Source organism: Canis lupus, chromosome 13, assembly GCF_048164855.1.
Source record: "Canis lupus baileyi chromosome 13, mCanLup2.hap1, whole genome shotgun sequence".
NCBI classification, from domain to species: domain Eukaryota; kingdom Metazoa; phylum Chordata; class Mammalia; order Carnivora; family Canidae; genus Canis; species Canis lupus.
Genome location: NC_132850.1, coordinates 3,153,837 through 3,170,117, shown reverse-complemented (window position 1 = coordinate 3,170,117; position 16,281 = coordinate 3,153,837). Strand labels below are relative to the sequence as shown.

Here is a 16,281-nt window from a genome sequence, read left to right as displayed (position 1 = left end):
CTGAGCAGGGAGCCTGATGTGGGGCTTGATCCCAGGACCCTGGGATCATGTCCCGAGCTGAACGCAGACACCTGACTGACTGAGCCACCCAGGCACCCCTCATTTTTTTTTTTATTGTGGTAAAATACATACAACACAAAATTTACCATATTAACCATTTTTAAGTGTATAGTTCTGTGGCGGTTAGTACGTTCTTGCACAACCACCCTCATCATTCAACCCCAGAATGCTTCTCATCCTATAAAACTCAAACTCTGTATCCATTAACCACTAGCTCCCATTCCCCACCCCACCCGCCAGGCCCTGCAACCACCATTCTAATTCCTGCCTCCGTGATTTTGATGACTCTCAAGGCCTCATCTCAGCCGAATCATATATTTGTCTTTTTCTCGCTGGCTCTTTGCACTCATCATAATGCCCTACAGGTTCATCCACGTTGTAGCCTGGGCCAGAATTTCTTTCCTTTTAAAAGCTGAATAATATCTCATCATATGTATATACCACATTTTGTTTATCTATTTATCCATCAGGGACACTTGTGTTGCTTTCACATTATTCACATTTGAATAATGCTACCATGAACATATTTTTTTGAGACCTTAGTTTCAACTCTTTTGGATATATACCCCAAAATGGAGTTGCTGCATCATATGATGATTCTATTTTTAACTTTCTGAGAAAACGATTCAGTGTTTTCTGCAGTGGCCGCGCCATTTTATGTTTCCTCAACAGTGCACCAGGGGTCCAATTTCTCCATATCCTTGCCAACACTTGTTGTTTTCTGTTTTGTTTTGTTTTGTTTTTAGAAGCCATTCTAAAGGGTGTGAAGTGGTATCTGATCGTGGTTTTGCATTTTCCTGATGACGAGTGATGAACATCTTTTCATGTGCTTATTGGCCATCTGTATATATTCTTTTTTTTTTAAGATTTTATTAATTTATTCATATGAGAGAGAGAGAGAGAGAGAGAGGCAGAGGGAGAAGCAGGCTCCTCGCAGGGAGCTGGATGCAGGACTTGATCCCGGGTCTCCAGGATCACACCCTGGGCTGGCGGCGCTAAACCGCTGGGCCACCGGGGCTGCCCCCATCTGTATATATTCTTTGAAGACTTGTCTTTTCAAGTCTTTTGCCCATTTTTAAATCTGGTTGTTTTATTGTTGTTAGTTTTGAGCTGTAGGAGTTCTTTATATATTCCAGACATTAACCCCTTATCAGATATAAAATTTGTAAATATTTGTCCTAGTCTGTAGATTGCTTTATTTTTTTTACTCTCTTTATAGTATCTTTTGATGCACAAAATGTCTAAATTTTCGTGAAGTCCAATTTCTCTTTTTTTCTTTTTCCACCTGTGCCTTTCGTGTCCTATACAAAAAAATCATTGCCAGATCCAATGTCATGAAGTTTTTGCCTTGTGTTTTCTTCTAAGAATTTTATAGTTTTAAGTCTTACATTGAGGTCCTTGATCCACTTTGAGGTAACTTTTGAGGACATAATGGTAAGTAAGGGCCCAACTTCATTCTTTTGCTTATAAATATCCAGTTTTCCCAGCACCTTTTATTGAAAAGACTGTCCTTTTCGCATTGAGTGGTCTTGACACTTCTGTTAAGAATCGTTGGACTGTCTATATCTGTGCTCTCTTCTATTCCATTGGTCTATATGTCTGTGTCTATGCCCCTACCACACTGTTTTGACTATTGTAGCTTTGAAATAAATTTTGAAATCAGGAGGTGCAAGTGAGTCCTCTAGCTTTGTTCTTTTTCATGATAGTTTTGGCTTTTCAGGGTCTCTTGAGATTCTAGATGCAGTTTAGGATGGCTTTTCCCTTTCCTGCAAAAAAAAAAAAAAAAAAAAAAGTCATTGCAATTTTGGTGGGGATTGTACTGACTCTGTAGATTGCTTTGGGTAGAATTGACATTTTAACAAAAGTGAATCTTCCAGTCCATGAACACAGCGTGGGAGAGAGCTCCTTTCCTTACTCGGTTGCCAATGACAGACCCCCTTGTCAGATTTTTTTTTTAAGATTTTATTTATTTGAGAGAGAGAGAGTACAAGTGGGGGGAGCAGCAGAGGGAGAAGGAGAGGCAGATTCTCCGCTGAGCAGGGAGCCCAGGGCAGGGCTTAATCTCAGGACCCTGCGATTATGACCTGAGCCAAAGGCAGATGCTTAACAGACTGAACCACCCAGGTGTCTCTACCCTTGTCGGTTTTTTAAAAAACTTTTGCCCACCTGCTAGGTCACAGCTGATACCATTTTTAAATTTGCATTTCTTTGATCACTATTGAACTGGAACGTATACTCAGTTCTTAACGGCAATCACATTTCACTTCTGAATTGTCTGGATCATGTTCTTTGTCCATTTCTCTACTGGAATATTTATCCTTTTTTAAAAAAAAAAATTGTATTTGCAGGACCTCTTTTACGTATTAGAGAGAATGGTCCTAATGTTTTCTACTTTGTCCTGACTTTCAATCTTATTTATTTTTTGTCTTTCATAAATACTTGATTCTCTTGTGGTCTAGTCTGCCAAGCTTTTCCTTTAGAACTCTTGTATTTTGTGTCATGCTTAGAAAAGCCACCCTTCCTTTAAACAATACAAATATTCACACTTTGCTTTAGTACTTGTGTGGCTTCACTTTTTTACGCTTGATGTTTTCACCCTTTTGAAATTATTTTTTTGTGTAAAGACTCCAGCTGTATTGTTTTCCAAATGGTTGGTCAATTATCTCCACAACATTCGATTATTCGATCTTTCCCCCAGTGAGGACAGAGAGGGAAAAAGGGTAAATAAACAAGGTTCCAAGACAGAAAGGGATGCCAGTAGGTCAAAAGAGCAGTTCAGACAGGATTCCCCAGTCCACTAGCAGCCAATCCCTGTGGAATCTCTCTTCACTGTGGACTCGCTCACTCTTAATGGGCAGAGGCAGGATGTTACAGGGTTTGAGACAGACCGTCATTACTATCAGAGCCCTTTCCAGAAGGCTCTACGTGTGCAGCCTTATTCCCAGCTCTCAGCAATTAAGGAGAAAATCCGACCTTCTTGTTTTGGGCTTAACAGTAGATTGCCGTGTAAGGTTGGATCTCTGTTAGACTGTCACCTCCTCCATCACCTCCCACCTTCATCTGCTCCAGCCACCACCCAGATCCTCCACACCACCACATGAACATATAAGGAAGTTGTGCCATCTTACTCATCCACCCTGCCACTGCCCTCCCAGTGAGCATTAGGCCCAGGGATTGCTCAGGAGCTGCCCGTCCTCCAGCAGGCCACAGCCAGGGAATTCTGTGTGTGTGTTTGGAGGTGGGGAAAAGGGAAGGCAGAGTGATGGGAGCAGTGGCTTCCAGGTTGCTCATGCAGTAAGAAGTCTGGGTTCTCACAATTGGGGCTTACAGCCAGGTTCTGGCTGTCGGCATCCTCTTTGCCAATTTGTTGAAGGCAGCTTGGATGTCAACTGTGGTCTGGGTCTGGGCACAGAGAGGAATTTGTCCTGGAGTTCCTGAATAAGTAGGGGATTCTGGAAGATGTTGGGGTGATAGACACATCTTGTGGTCCTCTGTCCTGGGAAACAGAGCCTTATGTGACCTCTATCCCCTGCTCTCAGCCCTAGCTTTATTGACACAGTTTGGATCTGGGGCCAGGAGGACAGGCACAGCCAACCTGGAGCTTAAGGCAGGCGTATCGCCAGGCTGGACAGTCATCTTGTGGGCACTGAGGGTGAATTATGGCACCAGGGTCCACGGAGCAGGCACAAATCACGGCTGTCAGGAGCAGGGGAAAGGCGACGCCTGCCCTCCTCCCCCAGTAGGATTTATGGGTTCAGGGCCTGGGTCTGGGTTCAAGATGATTAGACTTTACCATGTTTCATTTCCCCAGAACATTCTTGGTGAAAGGCTTGTCGCCTAGGACCGTGTACGTGTGAGTATGTACGTGTATTTATCATTATGCATGACTTGCTGTGATGACGCAGGAGTGTGAGTTTCTTTTCTGCATAGCTCTCTGTGTGCTTCTGATTTTATTTTTGTGCGGCTGGACATGCATGAGTTTTGTAGGAGTGTGAGTTTTGTATTATGTGGCCAAATCAGCTGTTCACGGGGTGAAGATCTCATGGACCTGGGGCATCAGTGAATTCCATATGTGTGTCTATTGGGGAATGGGTTGGGGAGCTTGAGTTGGGGTGTCTAGGTAGCCGGTGTGGCTACAACCAAGAATAGGGAATTGAGGGGGGAAAGCAGGTTGGGAAGGACAGTTTGGGGTGTGATGAGTCTGAGGTCTTGGTAGAACATCAAAGGGACACATCTAGAAAAGCAGGGACTGGGGCTTAGGGGAGAGCGAAGGACAGGAGGGCCCTGGCTTGGGCTGCCTTCCAAATACGTTCAGATGACAATGCATGATGTGGCATTTGGCTAGAATGAGGCAAACACGGACACACACACACACCCCTGAAGGCTGAAAGGATACGTGCTGTGTTCATCCTAGCTGGACAGCATTCAATAGGAAATTTCCAAGGGTGTTGGAATGGCATAAATTGTGCCCAATAGTGACAGTCAGGGAAAACTTCCTGGCAGAGGTGGATATTCAGTGGAATCAGAAGGAAAAGAGGATGCAGATGGAAGAGGAGTAGTGCTGTGGCATTAGGGCTGGGAGGATAGGGACAGGTTCTAGAACACGAGGGGTGGGGGTAGCCAACAATTCTGATGACAGTGAGCCCCTAGACCGAAGGGGCCATGGTGTCCTCATCACAGCATTTCCAGCACCTTGCCCAGGAGCAGGTGGTCTGTATATTGAGTTGACTTGAGTCAACATCTGAACCACTTTAACTCAAGAGAATCCAGGTAGTTTACTGAAGGGGAACTTTGAAATTGACACAAGATACTGGGTAGGGACTGATGGGGTGGGGCTGGGATGTTAGCTCCACACAGGGGCTATTCGGCCCTGCCCAACTCCTTCAACCTGGCCGAGCTGCCCCATCACGGACCAGTTTTTAATCCAGATAGGCCTCTATACACTCGCTTCCTCCCTGACTTGCCTCTAGAGCTCTTGGTCCTAAACCGCCATCTTGCATTCCCCTTCCTTGTTGCTTCTTGATCTTCCCAAGCTCTGACCTTTTTTTTTTTTTTTTTTTATTTATGATAGTCACAGAGAGAGAGAGAGAGAGAGAGGCAGAGACACAGGCAGAGGGAGAAGCAGGCTCCATGCACCAGGAGCCCGATGTGGGATTCGATCCCGGGTCTCCAGGATTGCGCCCTGGGCCAAAGGCATGCGCCAAACCGCTGCGCCACCCAGGGATCCCTTTTGTTTTTATTTTTTTATTATTTTTTTTATTTTTTTTATTTTTTATTTTTTTTATTTTTTATTATTTTTATTTTTTTTTATTATTTATTATTTTATTATTTTATTTTTTTTATTTTTTATTTTTTTTAATTTTTTAATTTTTTTATTTATTTTATTTTTTTATCCAAGCTCTGACCTTGACTCAGTTTCCTGTTACAGCCTTAGCCAAGCTGTACATGTGTAGCAGCTTCTGTCTGAGCGCTTGCTGAATATGCCAGGGAACCAAAGAGCAGTTCAGCTAGAGAGCACCTGGAACTTGGGAAGGTTGTGTTTATTCTCAGTTATAAGGGCATAGATGCAAAAGGTACAAGTTATGTTTGAGGGATCCAAGGCCCAAGGTGTGGTAAGAGGTCTAAAACAGGCCTGCTGGGGGCTAGAGGGAAAGCGGCCTATGGTGCCAAAACTGGATCATCAACAAGGTGGGTGGTCCTGACAGGTAAAAGGGGAGCTGCCACAGGGACCCTGAAAGCCTGGGGTCGGCATAGGTATATATAAACAGAGGTGGGGGTGCACGTGGTGGGGGGTGGGGAGGTGCCTGAGACCAGAAGACCTCTAACTTGGGCAGCCCGGGTGGCTCAGTGGTTTAGCGCTGCCTTCAGCCCAGGGCCTGATCCTGGAGACCCGGGATCGAGTCCTACGTCGGGCTCCCTGCATGGAGCCTGCTTCTCCCTCTGCCTGTGTCTCTGCCTCTCTCTCTCTCTGTGTCTCTCATGAATAAACAGATAAAATCTTAAAAAAAAATAAAAAAGAAGACCTCAAACTCAGCAGCCTTAGATACTGAGAAAGAATGCATCCTCTCACACAACAGGACCTCCTCCTGCAGAGGGAGGGTAGGCTCCCATGTGGTGGCTCAATGATGTCATTAAAGACCCAGGTTCTTTCTGTCCTTTGCAGCTTTCTTGAGTGCTTTGATTTTGTCCTCAGAATGGCTCCTCTCATGGTCACCAAAGGGCTGCTCCAGATTCAGCCCCCCTATCCTGACTCCACAGTGTCCAGTGGAAGGAAAAGACCCTCTTCCTCTGGGTGTGTTTGAGTGAGAATCCTTTCCTAGAAGCCCCGGCTTGGGCTCCTCCTTGCATACCTGTGCCCAAGCTGGTCTCTGGCCGGAGTTGGGGATTGCCAATACTGACTCTCTCGTGCCAGTTAGGATTCTCCCTGGGGCTGGGGCTGGGGCTGCTGCTCTGAAGCACAGGTCCGATAGGAAGGAGGACCGCTCAATACAACCAGGCTTCTGTGAGGAATAAGGGGCGGATGTTGGATAGACAACAAATGATCTCAGTTCCACCAGGCCTCCACCAGTGCCGGAGAGATGGGTGCAAGGCAGATGTGCAGGAAGGTTTTGAGGCAGGAGCTCCACACTTTGGAACACCCAATCTAGGAACGAGTTATTTGAGATGAGGCCCTGTGTCCAGGTGGACTCAGCAGACAGGTCAAGCTACTAATCACAAACCTATTATCACTGTTTCTGCTCCAACATATCCCATGCCCACTTCAAGAACCAGAATCCCTCCCAAAGTCTACAAAGCCCTACATGATCTAGTCTACTTTTTAAGTTCCGTTTGGAGTTCCTCTCCTTTCCTTTCATATTCTGTGTTCCTTTCTACCTCAGGGTCTATGCACATACTGCTCTCCCTCAACTTTTCCCATTTCATTCACCTACTTCTTCCCTTCACTCCTCAGTTAGGTCACTCCTCTTCAACATACTCCCATAGTTCTCTACAAATCCCTTTGGTACCCTTAGGGAACTTGTCTATTTACCCTACTAGATTACAGGCTCCTTATAGTCAAGGAAGGTGTCTCCTCTCTAACCCAGGGCTTGGCACTTAGTAGGCATTTGATAAATATTTTTTGAATAAATGAATAAATGAATCCCTACAACTAGGAACAGACGTGGACCTACCTTTGGGCCAGGACAATGGGTAGGGGATTGATGAGGAGCCTGGTCTACTGGCAGCCCTTGATGGTTTCTAAGCACAGAAATGGCAAGTCCACCATAGGCTCGAGGGCAGTGAGGACACCAATGTGCACAGGATGGGTAAGGAGGTCAATCAGGACCCTGTGCTCATCATCAACCAGGTACAAGGTTCTAGTTACAGAACCATGTCTTGTGAACTGGCAGTGATATTATAGAAACAAGAGGAGTCCCTGGTGCAAAATAAGAATGGTATTTTTAAAAAGATTTTATTTATTTGAGAGAGAGAGAGAGAGAGCATGAGTGGCAGGGGGCGGGGGCAGAGGGAGAGGAAGAGGCAGACTGTCCCTTGAATGGGGAGCCCAACATGGAGCTCTAGCCCAGGACCCCGAGATCATGATGCCCAACCAACTAAGCCACCCAGGCGCCCCTGAGAATGGTAATTTTATTTACCAGCAGGAAGAGTAAATGAGATGAAGCATGTCAAGAACTTAGTCTACTGTCAGTAGGTGCTCAGCAAATAACTAAGCCTTGACTTTGCCCTTACCAACTTCTAATGCTAAATGGTTTCTTGCCCCTGTTCCTCATCCCAAGCCCAGATAAGCAGTTCTGAATTAGTCCTGGTTCTCTTTCTCATCCCAACAAGAACTCTCTACCAGTGTGGCTGCACCAGGGCTGTACTCTCTACCACGCTTAACCTTTCTTTTTTTTTTTTTTTAATAAATTTTATTTATTTATTCATTCATGAGAGACACAGAGAGAGAGAGAGAGGCAGAGACACAGGCAGAGGGAGAAACAGGCTCCATGTAGGGAGCCCGACATGGGACTCGATCCTAGGTCTCCAAGATCATGCCCTAGGCTGAAGGCGGTGCTAAACCGCTGAGCCACCGGGGCTGCCCACACTTAACCTTTCTGAGCTTCTGTTTCTTCTCCCAGTTTAACGGGAGTAAGTGCCCCCCTCACCCAGCTGGCATGAGGGTCAAATAAGATAACACATTTTAAAGAGTGCTTTAGAAGCTGTAAAGGACTGTAAGGAATCACTGTTCTTATTATTTCGTTGGAGTTGGGCTCATTCCTGGGCCTGGCATCTGCTCCGACTTTCCCAGTTCCTGTTTCTTGCTCAGTCTCCGTTTTCTTGTAGCCACCCACGTTTCTGGCACTGACAGCATAAGGATATAAGATGACATACAGGGAATGAGAATGTAGAAGAAAAAGGAAGGAACGTGACAACAACCAGCAGCCCTCTCTCTTGTTCCCCTACTTGAGGATGACCCCACCACCTTCCCCAGACCCCAAACCTGGGCATCATTCATGTTCTGGTTCGCTGTTGCTGTATAACAAACCACTCCAATACTTAGTGACTTAAAATAGCAATGTATTGGGGTGCCCGGGTGGCTCAATCAGTTAAGTGACTAACTCTTGACTTCGGCTCAGGTCATGATCTCAGAGTCGTGGGATCAAGCCCCACATGAGGCTCCGTGCTGGGCATGGAGCCTGCTTAAGATTCTCTCCCCCCATCTCTAAATAATAATTTTTTTAAAAAGAGAGTAGCAATGTGTTGTCATCTTCCATGGTTCTGAGCGTTGACTTGCGTAGGTAGTCCCAACTCATGGACTCTGGTAGGCTTGTAGTCAGAGGGCGGCTGCAGCAGGAGTCACCCAAAGGCTTGCCTGGACAAAACATCTGAAATGGCTTCTTTACTCGTGCGTCTGGTGCCTGGATTGGAGCGGCTGAAATAGCTGGGGGCTGGCCGGGCATCTCTCTCTCCATGCAGTCTCTCTGCATGGCTACCTTGGGCTTTCTCATAGTGTAGGGGTTTGGGCGTATTTAGCCATCTTACATGGCAGCTGGCTTCTCCCAGAGTAAGCATTCTAAAGGACTGAGGGGGGAGCTTTATGGCTTCCTCTGATCTAGCCAGAGAAGTCAGGAGGGATCACTTTTGTCACGTTTTGTTGGTTACAGGGCCGGCCCAGATTTGATGTGGAAGGGGAGTGCACGAGGCCCTGGCTGTTGGAAGGCCTGGCTTGTGTGGGAGCCGTCTTTGGAGACTAGCTAGCAAGATCCTAGTCTGGATTGGAACACTCCAATGTGTTCAGAGGAGCCCTCTCAAAGTTCAGAGTTTGGGAGACCGGGCAGCAGTGAAACTGCTGAAGCCCCCCAATTTTATTATTTGATATTTATTTATTAGTTAATATTTTGGACTTGCACAAAGAATGTAATGATAATTAAAAGCTCTGAGGCTCACATCACCAAAGAAGTGATACGGATGTCAAATAAACATATGAAAATCCAATCAGCAACGTTAATCATTAGGAAAATGCACAAAAGTCACCTTCAGATATTACTATCCACCTAGCAGGATGGCTAAAGTAATAATAATTCAAAAAAAAAAAAAAAAACAAAACCCTGATAGTATCAAACTCTGGCACGAACGAGAAGAACTAGAATTCACACACATTGCTGGTGGGAATGCAAAACGCTACAGACACTTTGGCAGAGAATCTGGCAGTTTCTTATGAAGTTCAGACATTGCTATGAATCCAGCAGCTCCACTCTCAGGTATTTACTCTAGAGAAATAAAAAGATACCTCCACGCAGACCTGTGGAGGTCAATGTTCCTAGAAGATTTCTCCATAACGGCCAGGGAAACACACACACACACCCACCCACACACACACACACACACACACACACACCCAAAAAAAACAAACCCAAACCCAAATGTTCATCATTTAGTGATTGAATAAACTAATAGTGGCACATCCATACATTCAGTAATAAAACAGGCTGAATCGCTGATACACACAACGTCATGGATGCATCTCAACAGCATTATGCTGCGGGAAAGGCTATGCACTGGATGATTCCATTATGATAATGTGGAAAAGCAAAGCTATGGTGACAACGCAGATCGGTGCTTGCCAGGGGCTGGCAGCAGGGGAAGGGGTCGAGTCCAAAGGGGCACGAGGGAGCTTTGTGGAATGACAGACGTGATCTGACTTGACTGTGGTGGTGGTGACACCACTGGGCGTGTTTGTCAGAATCTGTCCAACTGTCCCTAAAAAGGGTAGATTTTCCTCAACACACATCACACAATCTTGAGGCTACCAGCTTGGAAAGGGAGAGACTCCTCTTTCTCCTGCATGCTCCCTGGGGTACCAGTCACTGAGCCCTGCTGGGGGCTGTTCTGGTTCCCAGTGCACCTGTGCCCTACACCCCCCCCACCTCCCACCTCTGCACCTCTTCTCTGGGGTCACCCTTCTCCCCACGCATCCCCTGGAGGGCTCTTACTTGCCCTTCAGGCTTCCAGCTAACTCTCAAGTCCTAAAGGGACTTTTCTCCCCCTCTCCCATCTAAATTCGGCATCGCCTTTTACTAGTTCTTCCTTCTTCGGTAGAAAATAAGCTCCACGAGGACAGGGGCGACGTTTTGTTCATCGCTGCATAATTAGCACTTGGTTCATTCCGTGAATTAATAAACATGGGGAAGACGTGCGCATCTCCCTCTAGAATTCCGTACTGCACGAATGTGGTTTTTTTCCCCCTTTTTTTTACATGCATGCGTCACTTTTTTCATTTTTGGGTATTTTTAAACTACTTGTTAAGAATTGAAATGATTTGAAAGTACACAGAGTACAAGGTAAAAAGTCTTACACACACAGATTTTAAAAGTAAAAATAAGGTTCCGCCTTGCCCTGTTGGGACGCAGAAATCTCACTCATTCTTTTTAATAGCTATGTAATATTCCAGAGCATAGTCATACCATTTTTAACATTATTTAATCATTAATGGCCATTTAGGGATTCCCCCTCCCCCCATGTTTCCATGTTTCCTTATTTAAAAATGCTGCATTATACATAGGCACATATGTGTGAGTATTGCTGAAGGATGGATTTCTAGAAATTTGAGCTGTTGGGAAAGAAGTTATATGTATTTTAGATGTAGAGAATATCTACCCTATTCCAAAAAGATGTATGCAAATTCATACTGTCACCACACTCTGAGAGAGCCCATGTGTCCACACCCTCACCAATTCTGGATAGCATCAACCTTGCCAATTTTCACCACTCAGGCGAAAATGCTATCTCATCATTTAAATTTGCATTGCCTGCATTATTACTGAGGCTGTGCATATTTTCATGTGATTATTAGCCATTTGTATTATGTCTTACACTGTGAATTCCTGGTTTTATCCTTTGCCCATTTTTATGGGGTTGTATGTGTTTGTCTTAATTGATTTGTAGGAACTCCTTGAGTATGTATGATATGGAAATAATCAGTTCTGAAGTTATAAATAACTTTTGGGGGTGATGGATATGTTCATTCTTGATTGTGGTGATGGTTTCACAGGTGTATACTTATGTCAAAACTCATCAAATTGTACACTTTAAATATGTGCAGTTTATTGTATGTCAATCATACCTCGATAAAGCTGTTTAAAAGAGAAAGTTACACAGTTAGTAATATCTTTGCTCCCACTTGTCTTTTTCTTCAAATTTCATTTGCTTTTTGTCATATAGAAGTTTTACTTGTCTACTATTTTTGCTTCTGGAGTTATCTTAGCTGTGTGACTTGGGCAAGCTAACCTTTCTGTGCTTCAGTTTTAATATGTGAAAGGAGGCCGAGAGTACCTAGTGCATAGGGTTGTCTATGTTGTGAGGCTTAAATGGATTAACACACATGAAAAGTTCTTAGAATGGTAACCACCACAGGGCATTGCACAATAAATATTAACTATTATCACTGCTTGGGATCTCAAGATCTTTTTAGGAAAATCTCTATCGCAATATTATAATATTTTCCTTTAATTTCTTCGAATAATTTTATAGTTTTGGATGTTTAGGTCTTTTAATCCACTTAAATGTTACTCTTATAGATGGTGTGAGGCAGGGATAAAACGATACTACTTTCCCAGTGGATAGACAATTGTCCTAACACTATTTATGGCATGACCTGTCCTTTGGCACTAATTTGAAATTATCATCTGATCTAAATAGTAAGCTCCCATGTACAAAGAGCTCTGTTACTCAATTGTAATTGGGCCCTTTGTGCGGGCACTCTCTCTCTTTCTATCTATAGATTGCTAATACTGGTGAAATTAGAATAGCTTCTCTTGGACAACAATCCCATCATAATTCTTGATGATGTCAACATTCAAATAGGTCACTTTCCCTTTACCTTGATCTCTCAGTTCCTTGATTTCTATTATGATCTAGTTTCTCATCCACTCATGGCCATGCTTGTGCCACAGACCTAATCATGACAGATAACTATCTGACATCCCCATGACCCAGTCTAAGCAATTCATCTCTCTTTCTAACCTTTCCAGCTCATTCCTCTTGTTCTTCTGCTCCAAAAATTCTTCAGCCCTCAGGGCCTATACAATCTGTTGACCCTTCTATATTCTCACTGACCTTATTCTGCCCCCTGCCCAGTCCAGAGCCCATGGTTCATCTCTGTAATAACTCCCTCAACTTCCTGTCCCTTACTCACCTGGGCAGCTATTCACTCTGACTTGGTCCCATTCTCCATATGCTCCTGGGTCTGGAAAAATGTGACATGCTGACCGATCTCATTTTAGTTTCATGGCCACTAAACTCAAGTGGACTCTTGGTGTTGCAGGTAAAGGCAAGTATCCTAAACCATTTGTTCTCCTACTCTCATTTAACACTTTCTCATCCCTCCTCAAAAGACCTGAACAGCCACTTCATAAAAGAAAATATCCAAATGGGCATGGAATATATGAAAAGGTACTCAGCCTTATCAGTCATCAAGAGAATGGAAATTAAAAGCTTGGTGGGGCACGATGACACATGCATCAGAATGGCTCACATGGACAAGACCTATGCCGGGGCCAGGTATCGACAAAGATGCAGAACTACTGATTGCCTTGCTGCTGGTGGTATAGATTGGTACAACCACTTTGGAAAGCTACTGGATAATGTCTACTAAAACTGAAGATAGGCCTACCCTAGTATCCAGCAGTTCCACACCTATTGTATATGCCAAACATAAATGCATATGCTTGTGCACCAAAAGACATGCTCAAGCATATTTATGGTAACATGAAATATAATAGCACAAACAGTAAACAATCTAAAAGCCTGTCCACAAGAACAGAATGGATAAGAATTTGTGGACTAGCCATAAAGGGCATCCTGTACGTCAATGAAAATAAATAGACTGTCACTACAGTCAACATCTTACAAGTGACGTTGAGTCAAAGAAGTCATACTATGATTCTACATATGGGTTTCACAACCAGCAGAATTAATTTATGGTTTAGAATAGTGGCTTCCCTGTGGAGGAAGAAGCAGGTAATGACTGGGCGCGAGGGACCTTCTAGGGCAGTGTTTTCTTTCCTGTTCTAGGTGGGAGTTACCTGGATAAATGAACTTGTGAAAACCTACTGAATGAGCACTGGGTGTTATGCTATATGTTGGCAAATCGAACTCCAATAAAAAAATATACTAAAATAAATAAATAAATAAAGGCAAATCAATCAACCAATTAAAATGGAATAAGTACAAAATAGAAATATCTCAAAAGAGGTCATTGAAATGGCCAACAGATATATGAAAGGTGCTCAACATCACTCACTAATCATCAGAGAAATGTAAACCAAAGCCACAATGAGATATCACCCCGATATCTGTTAATCTGTTAGAAAGACTATTATGAAATAAAATTTTGAAAAGCAAAAAAAAAAAAAAAAAGAAAGAAAGAAAGAAAGAAAGAAAGAAAGAAAGAAAGAAAACCTACTGAGTTTAAGCTCTTGATTTGTGCACTCCTTTCCATGTATGTTATACTTGAATGGAAAGTTATTACATACGTATGTGTGTGTGTACATACATACGTGTAGATAAATACATATAAATACATATATTGGTATTCCTCTCTTGACCTGACTTTCATTTTCAGCTGTACACCATTTCTCTTCTTCATTTCACAACAAACTAAAAAAAAGAAAGTTTATCATTATGATCTCAAAGTTTTTCCATCCTCAACATTCTGCAATTGCTCTTGTTAGCGTCACCAGTGATATTCATATTGCAAAATCCTGTGGTCCATCTCAGACCTCATTGTATTTGATCTGTCAGCTGAATTTGACACGTACAACCCTCCTCTTAGGCACAATTTCTTCAGCTGACTCCTGGGATACCACTCTTCCAGTTCTCTGACCTCTCTGCTCACTCATTTCAGACACCTTTGCCAGCCCCTCATCTCCCTGTAAGCACTGAGGTGCTCCAGGGTTTAGTTCAAGTATGGTATGAACTCCACTGGTATGTAGACGAGTTTCTCAGTTTTTTCTTCCTATACATTCATGACTCCCAAATTTATCTGCATCCTCCATCTCTCTCGTGAGAGGCCCCATCCAGCCAACTGCCAACTCGATATATTCACTTGGATGTTTAATGGGAGTCTCAAACTTAACATGTCTCCTCGCCTCCCCCATCAATCTGCACCTCCTCACCAAGGGATGGCCTATTCTTCCAAGTGCTCGGGCCCCATATCTTGCAGCGATCATTGATTTCTCTCCTTCTCTCACTTCCCCCAATCTGTCGATAAGCAAATCACTCATCTCCATCACTTTTCATTACCTCCAGAGCTAAGAGTCCGGAGCCAGCTACCATCATTCCTCATCTGGGGATCCACAAGCCCTCTAACAGCCCTCCTTGTTTCCTTCTTTATCTCTTTCTTTTAGGCAGGCTCTGCCCAGGACAACAGAAACCATTCCATGAAGGAAGATAATACTAGAAACTGGTTATACAGGTGACAAAGAACTGAGAAGGCAAGTAGGACCAAGAAGCAGCCCTGAGATTACCAGCAGCAGGGAGCTGTGACCATCTGGAGACTGTAGGGGCAACAGGAAAAGATGGTGGTCCCCACACCAGGGGCCAGAGGAACCTTGAAAAAAGCTGCAAGCGAGGCAGGCCTGTTTGGCAGGAGCTAGGAACACAGAGCAGAGGTTAGTGATGCCTCCAAAGGCAGGAGGAAGGGGCTGGCTTCTGCCTCCTTCCAGGCCTCTCATCTCCCACTGAGCCTTCTCATTGGCTGGGTCCTCCTGGGAGGCGTTGACACAGGATCCCTGGAAGGAGCCTGCAGAGTCACTCCCCTGCAGCAGAGCAGGGGGCAGCGAGAAATGGGTCTGCGGCAAAGATGCCAAGAACTAGCTCACTCCCGCCCCCATTGTCCATTCACCCCCAGGACAGACCCAGGTACTGTGAGGCCTAAGGCATATGCAATTTAAGGGACCCTTGTTAGAAAAAGAAAAAAATAAAGATGAGAAATACTGAATTAGGAATGAAATGAAATATTTAGATGAAAAAATAAATCGTAGCAAATCACAAATTTTTAACAGGCCGATATGTACCACAAACATATGACACCAATCAGAAAAACGAAAAAATCGTATTTTGTTTTTTAATCAATTGCCTGCCATACCTGTACGTTACTTTCTCCCCTATATTTTTTGGCTTCATATCCTTTGTCATACCTTCTCACATGACAAAGACGTTTTGCAGAAAGAATACAGAAGTCTTCTTTGCTGCACTTGATTAATTTTTTTAATTAGTAGTTTAAAAAAGCTTCCTCCATTTACACAACTTGTTATGGTAAATTTTTAGAACTGTCAAGTTTGGGGAAGCTCTGTCAAGTTTCTTTTATATGTGAACTGTAAGATTTCTGGGCCTTTCAAATTTTCTTGTGAAGTGACTAATTTTTAAAAATTCTGTCAGCTGACAGCACTCAGTTAAAACTCTCTCATCACAGTCCTGGGCAACCACACAGTGGGTGGTAGGCGGATTCCTAAAAGCATTCTTGCTCCGGGACAGCTGGCGGTAACTTCTAAAAACATAGAAAGAACCGTGAACTGCACAAATATATCCTACTGAACTCAAACGAGGGGTATCGCAGCTCAATTGTCCCCAGCTGGACTCCCCAAAATGCCTGTGGCCATTGATATGGGAGAAAAATCAAGAAAGAGATCAGGGGGTCCTAACCCATTGTGATTACAATATCTGACTTTTGTAAGTTTTTAT

General features: G+C 43.9%; 1 long non-coding RNA gene across 1 annotated transcript in view; it reads right to left on the bottom strand.

The window, feature by feature from the left end:
• LOC140602337 (uncharacterized) overlaps nt 1–16,281 on the bottom strand; it is a 32,076-nt gene that overhangs the window by 4,695 nt on the left and 11,100 nt on the right. The window lies entirely within an intron of this gene.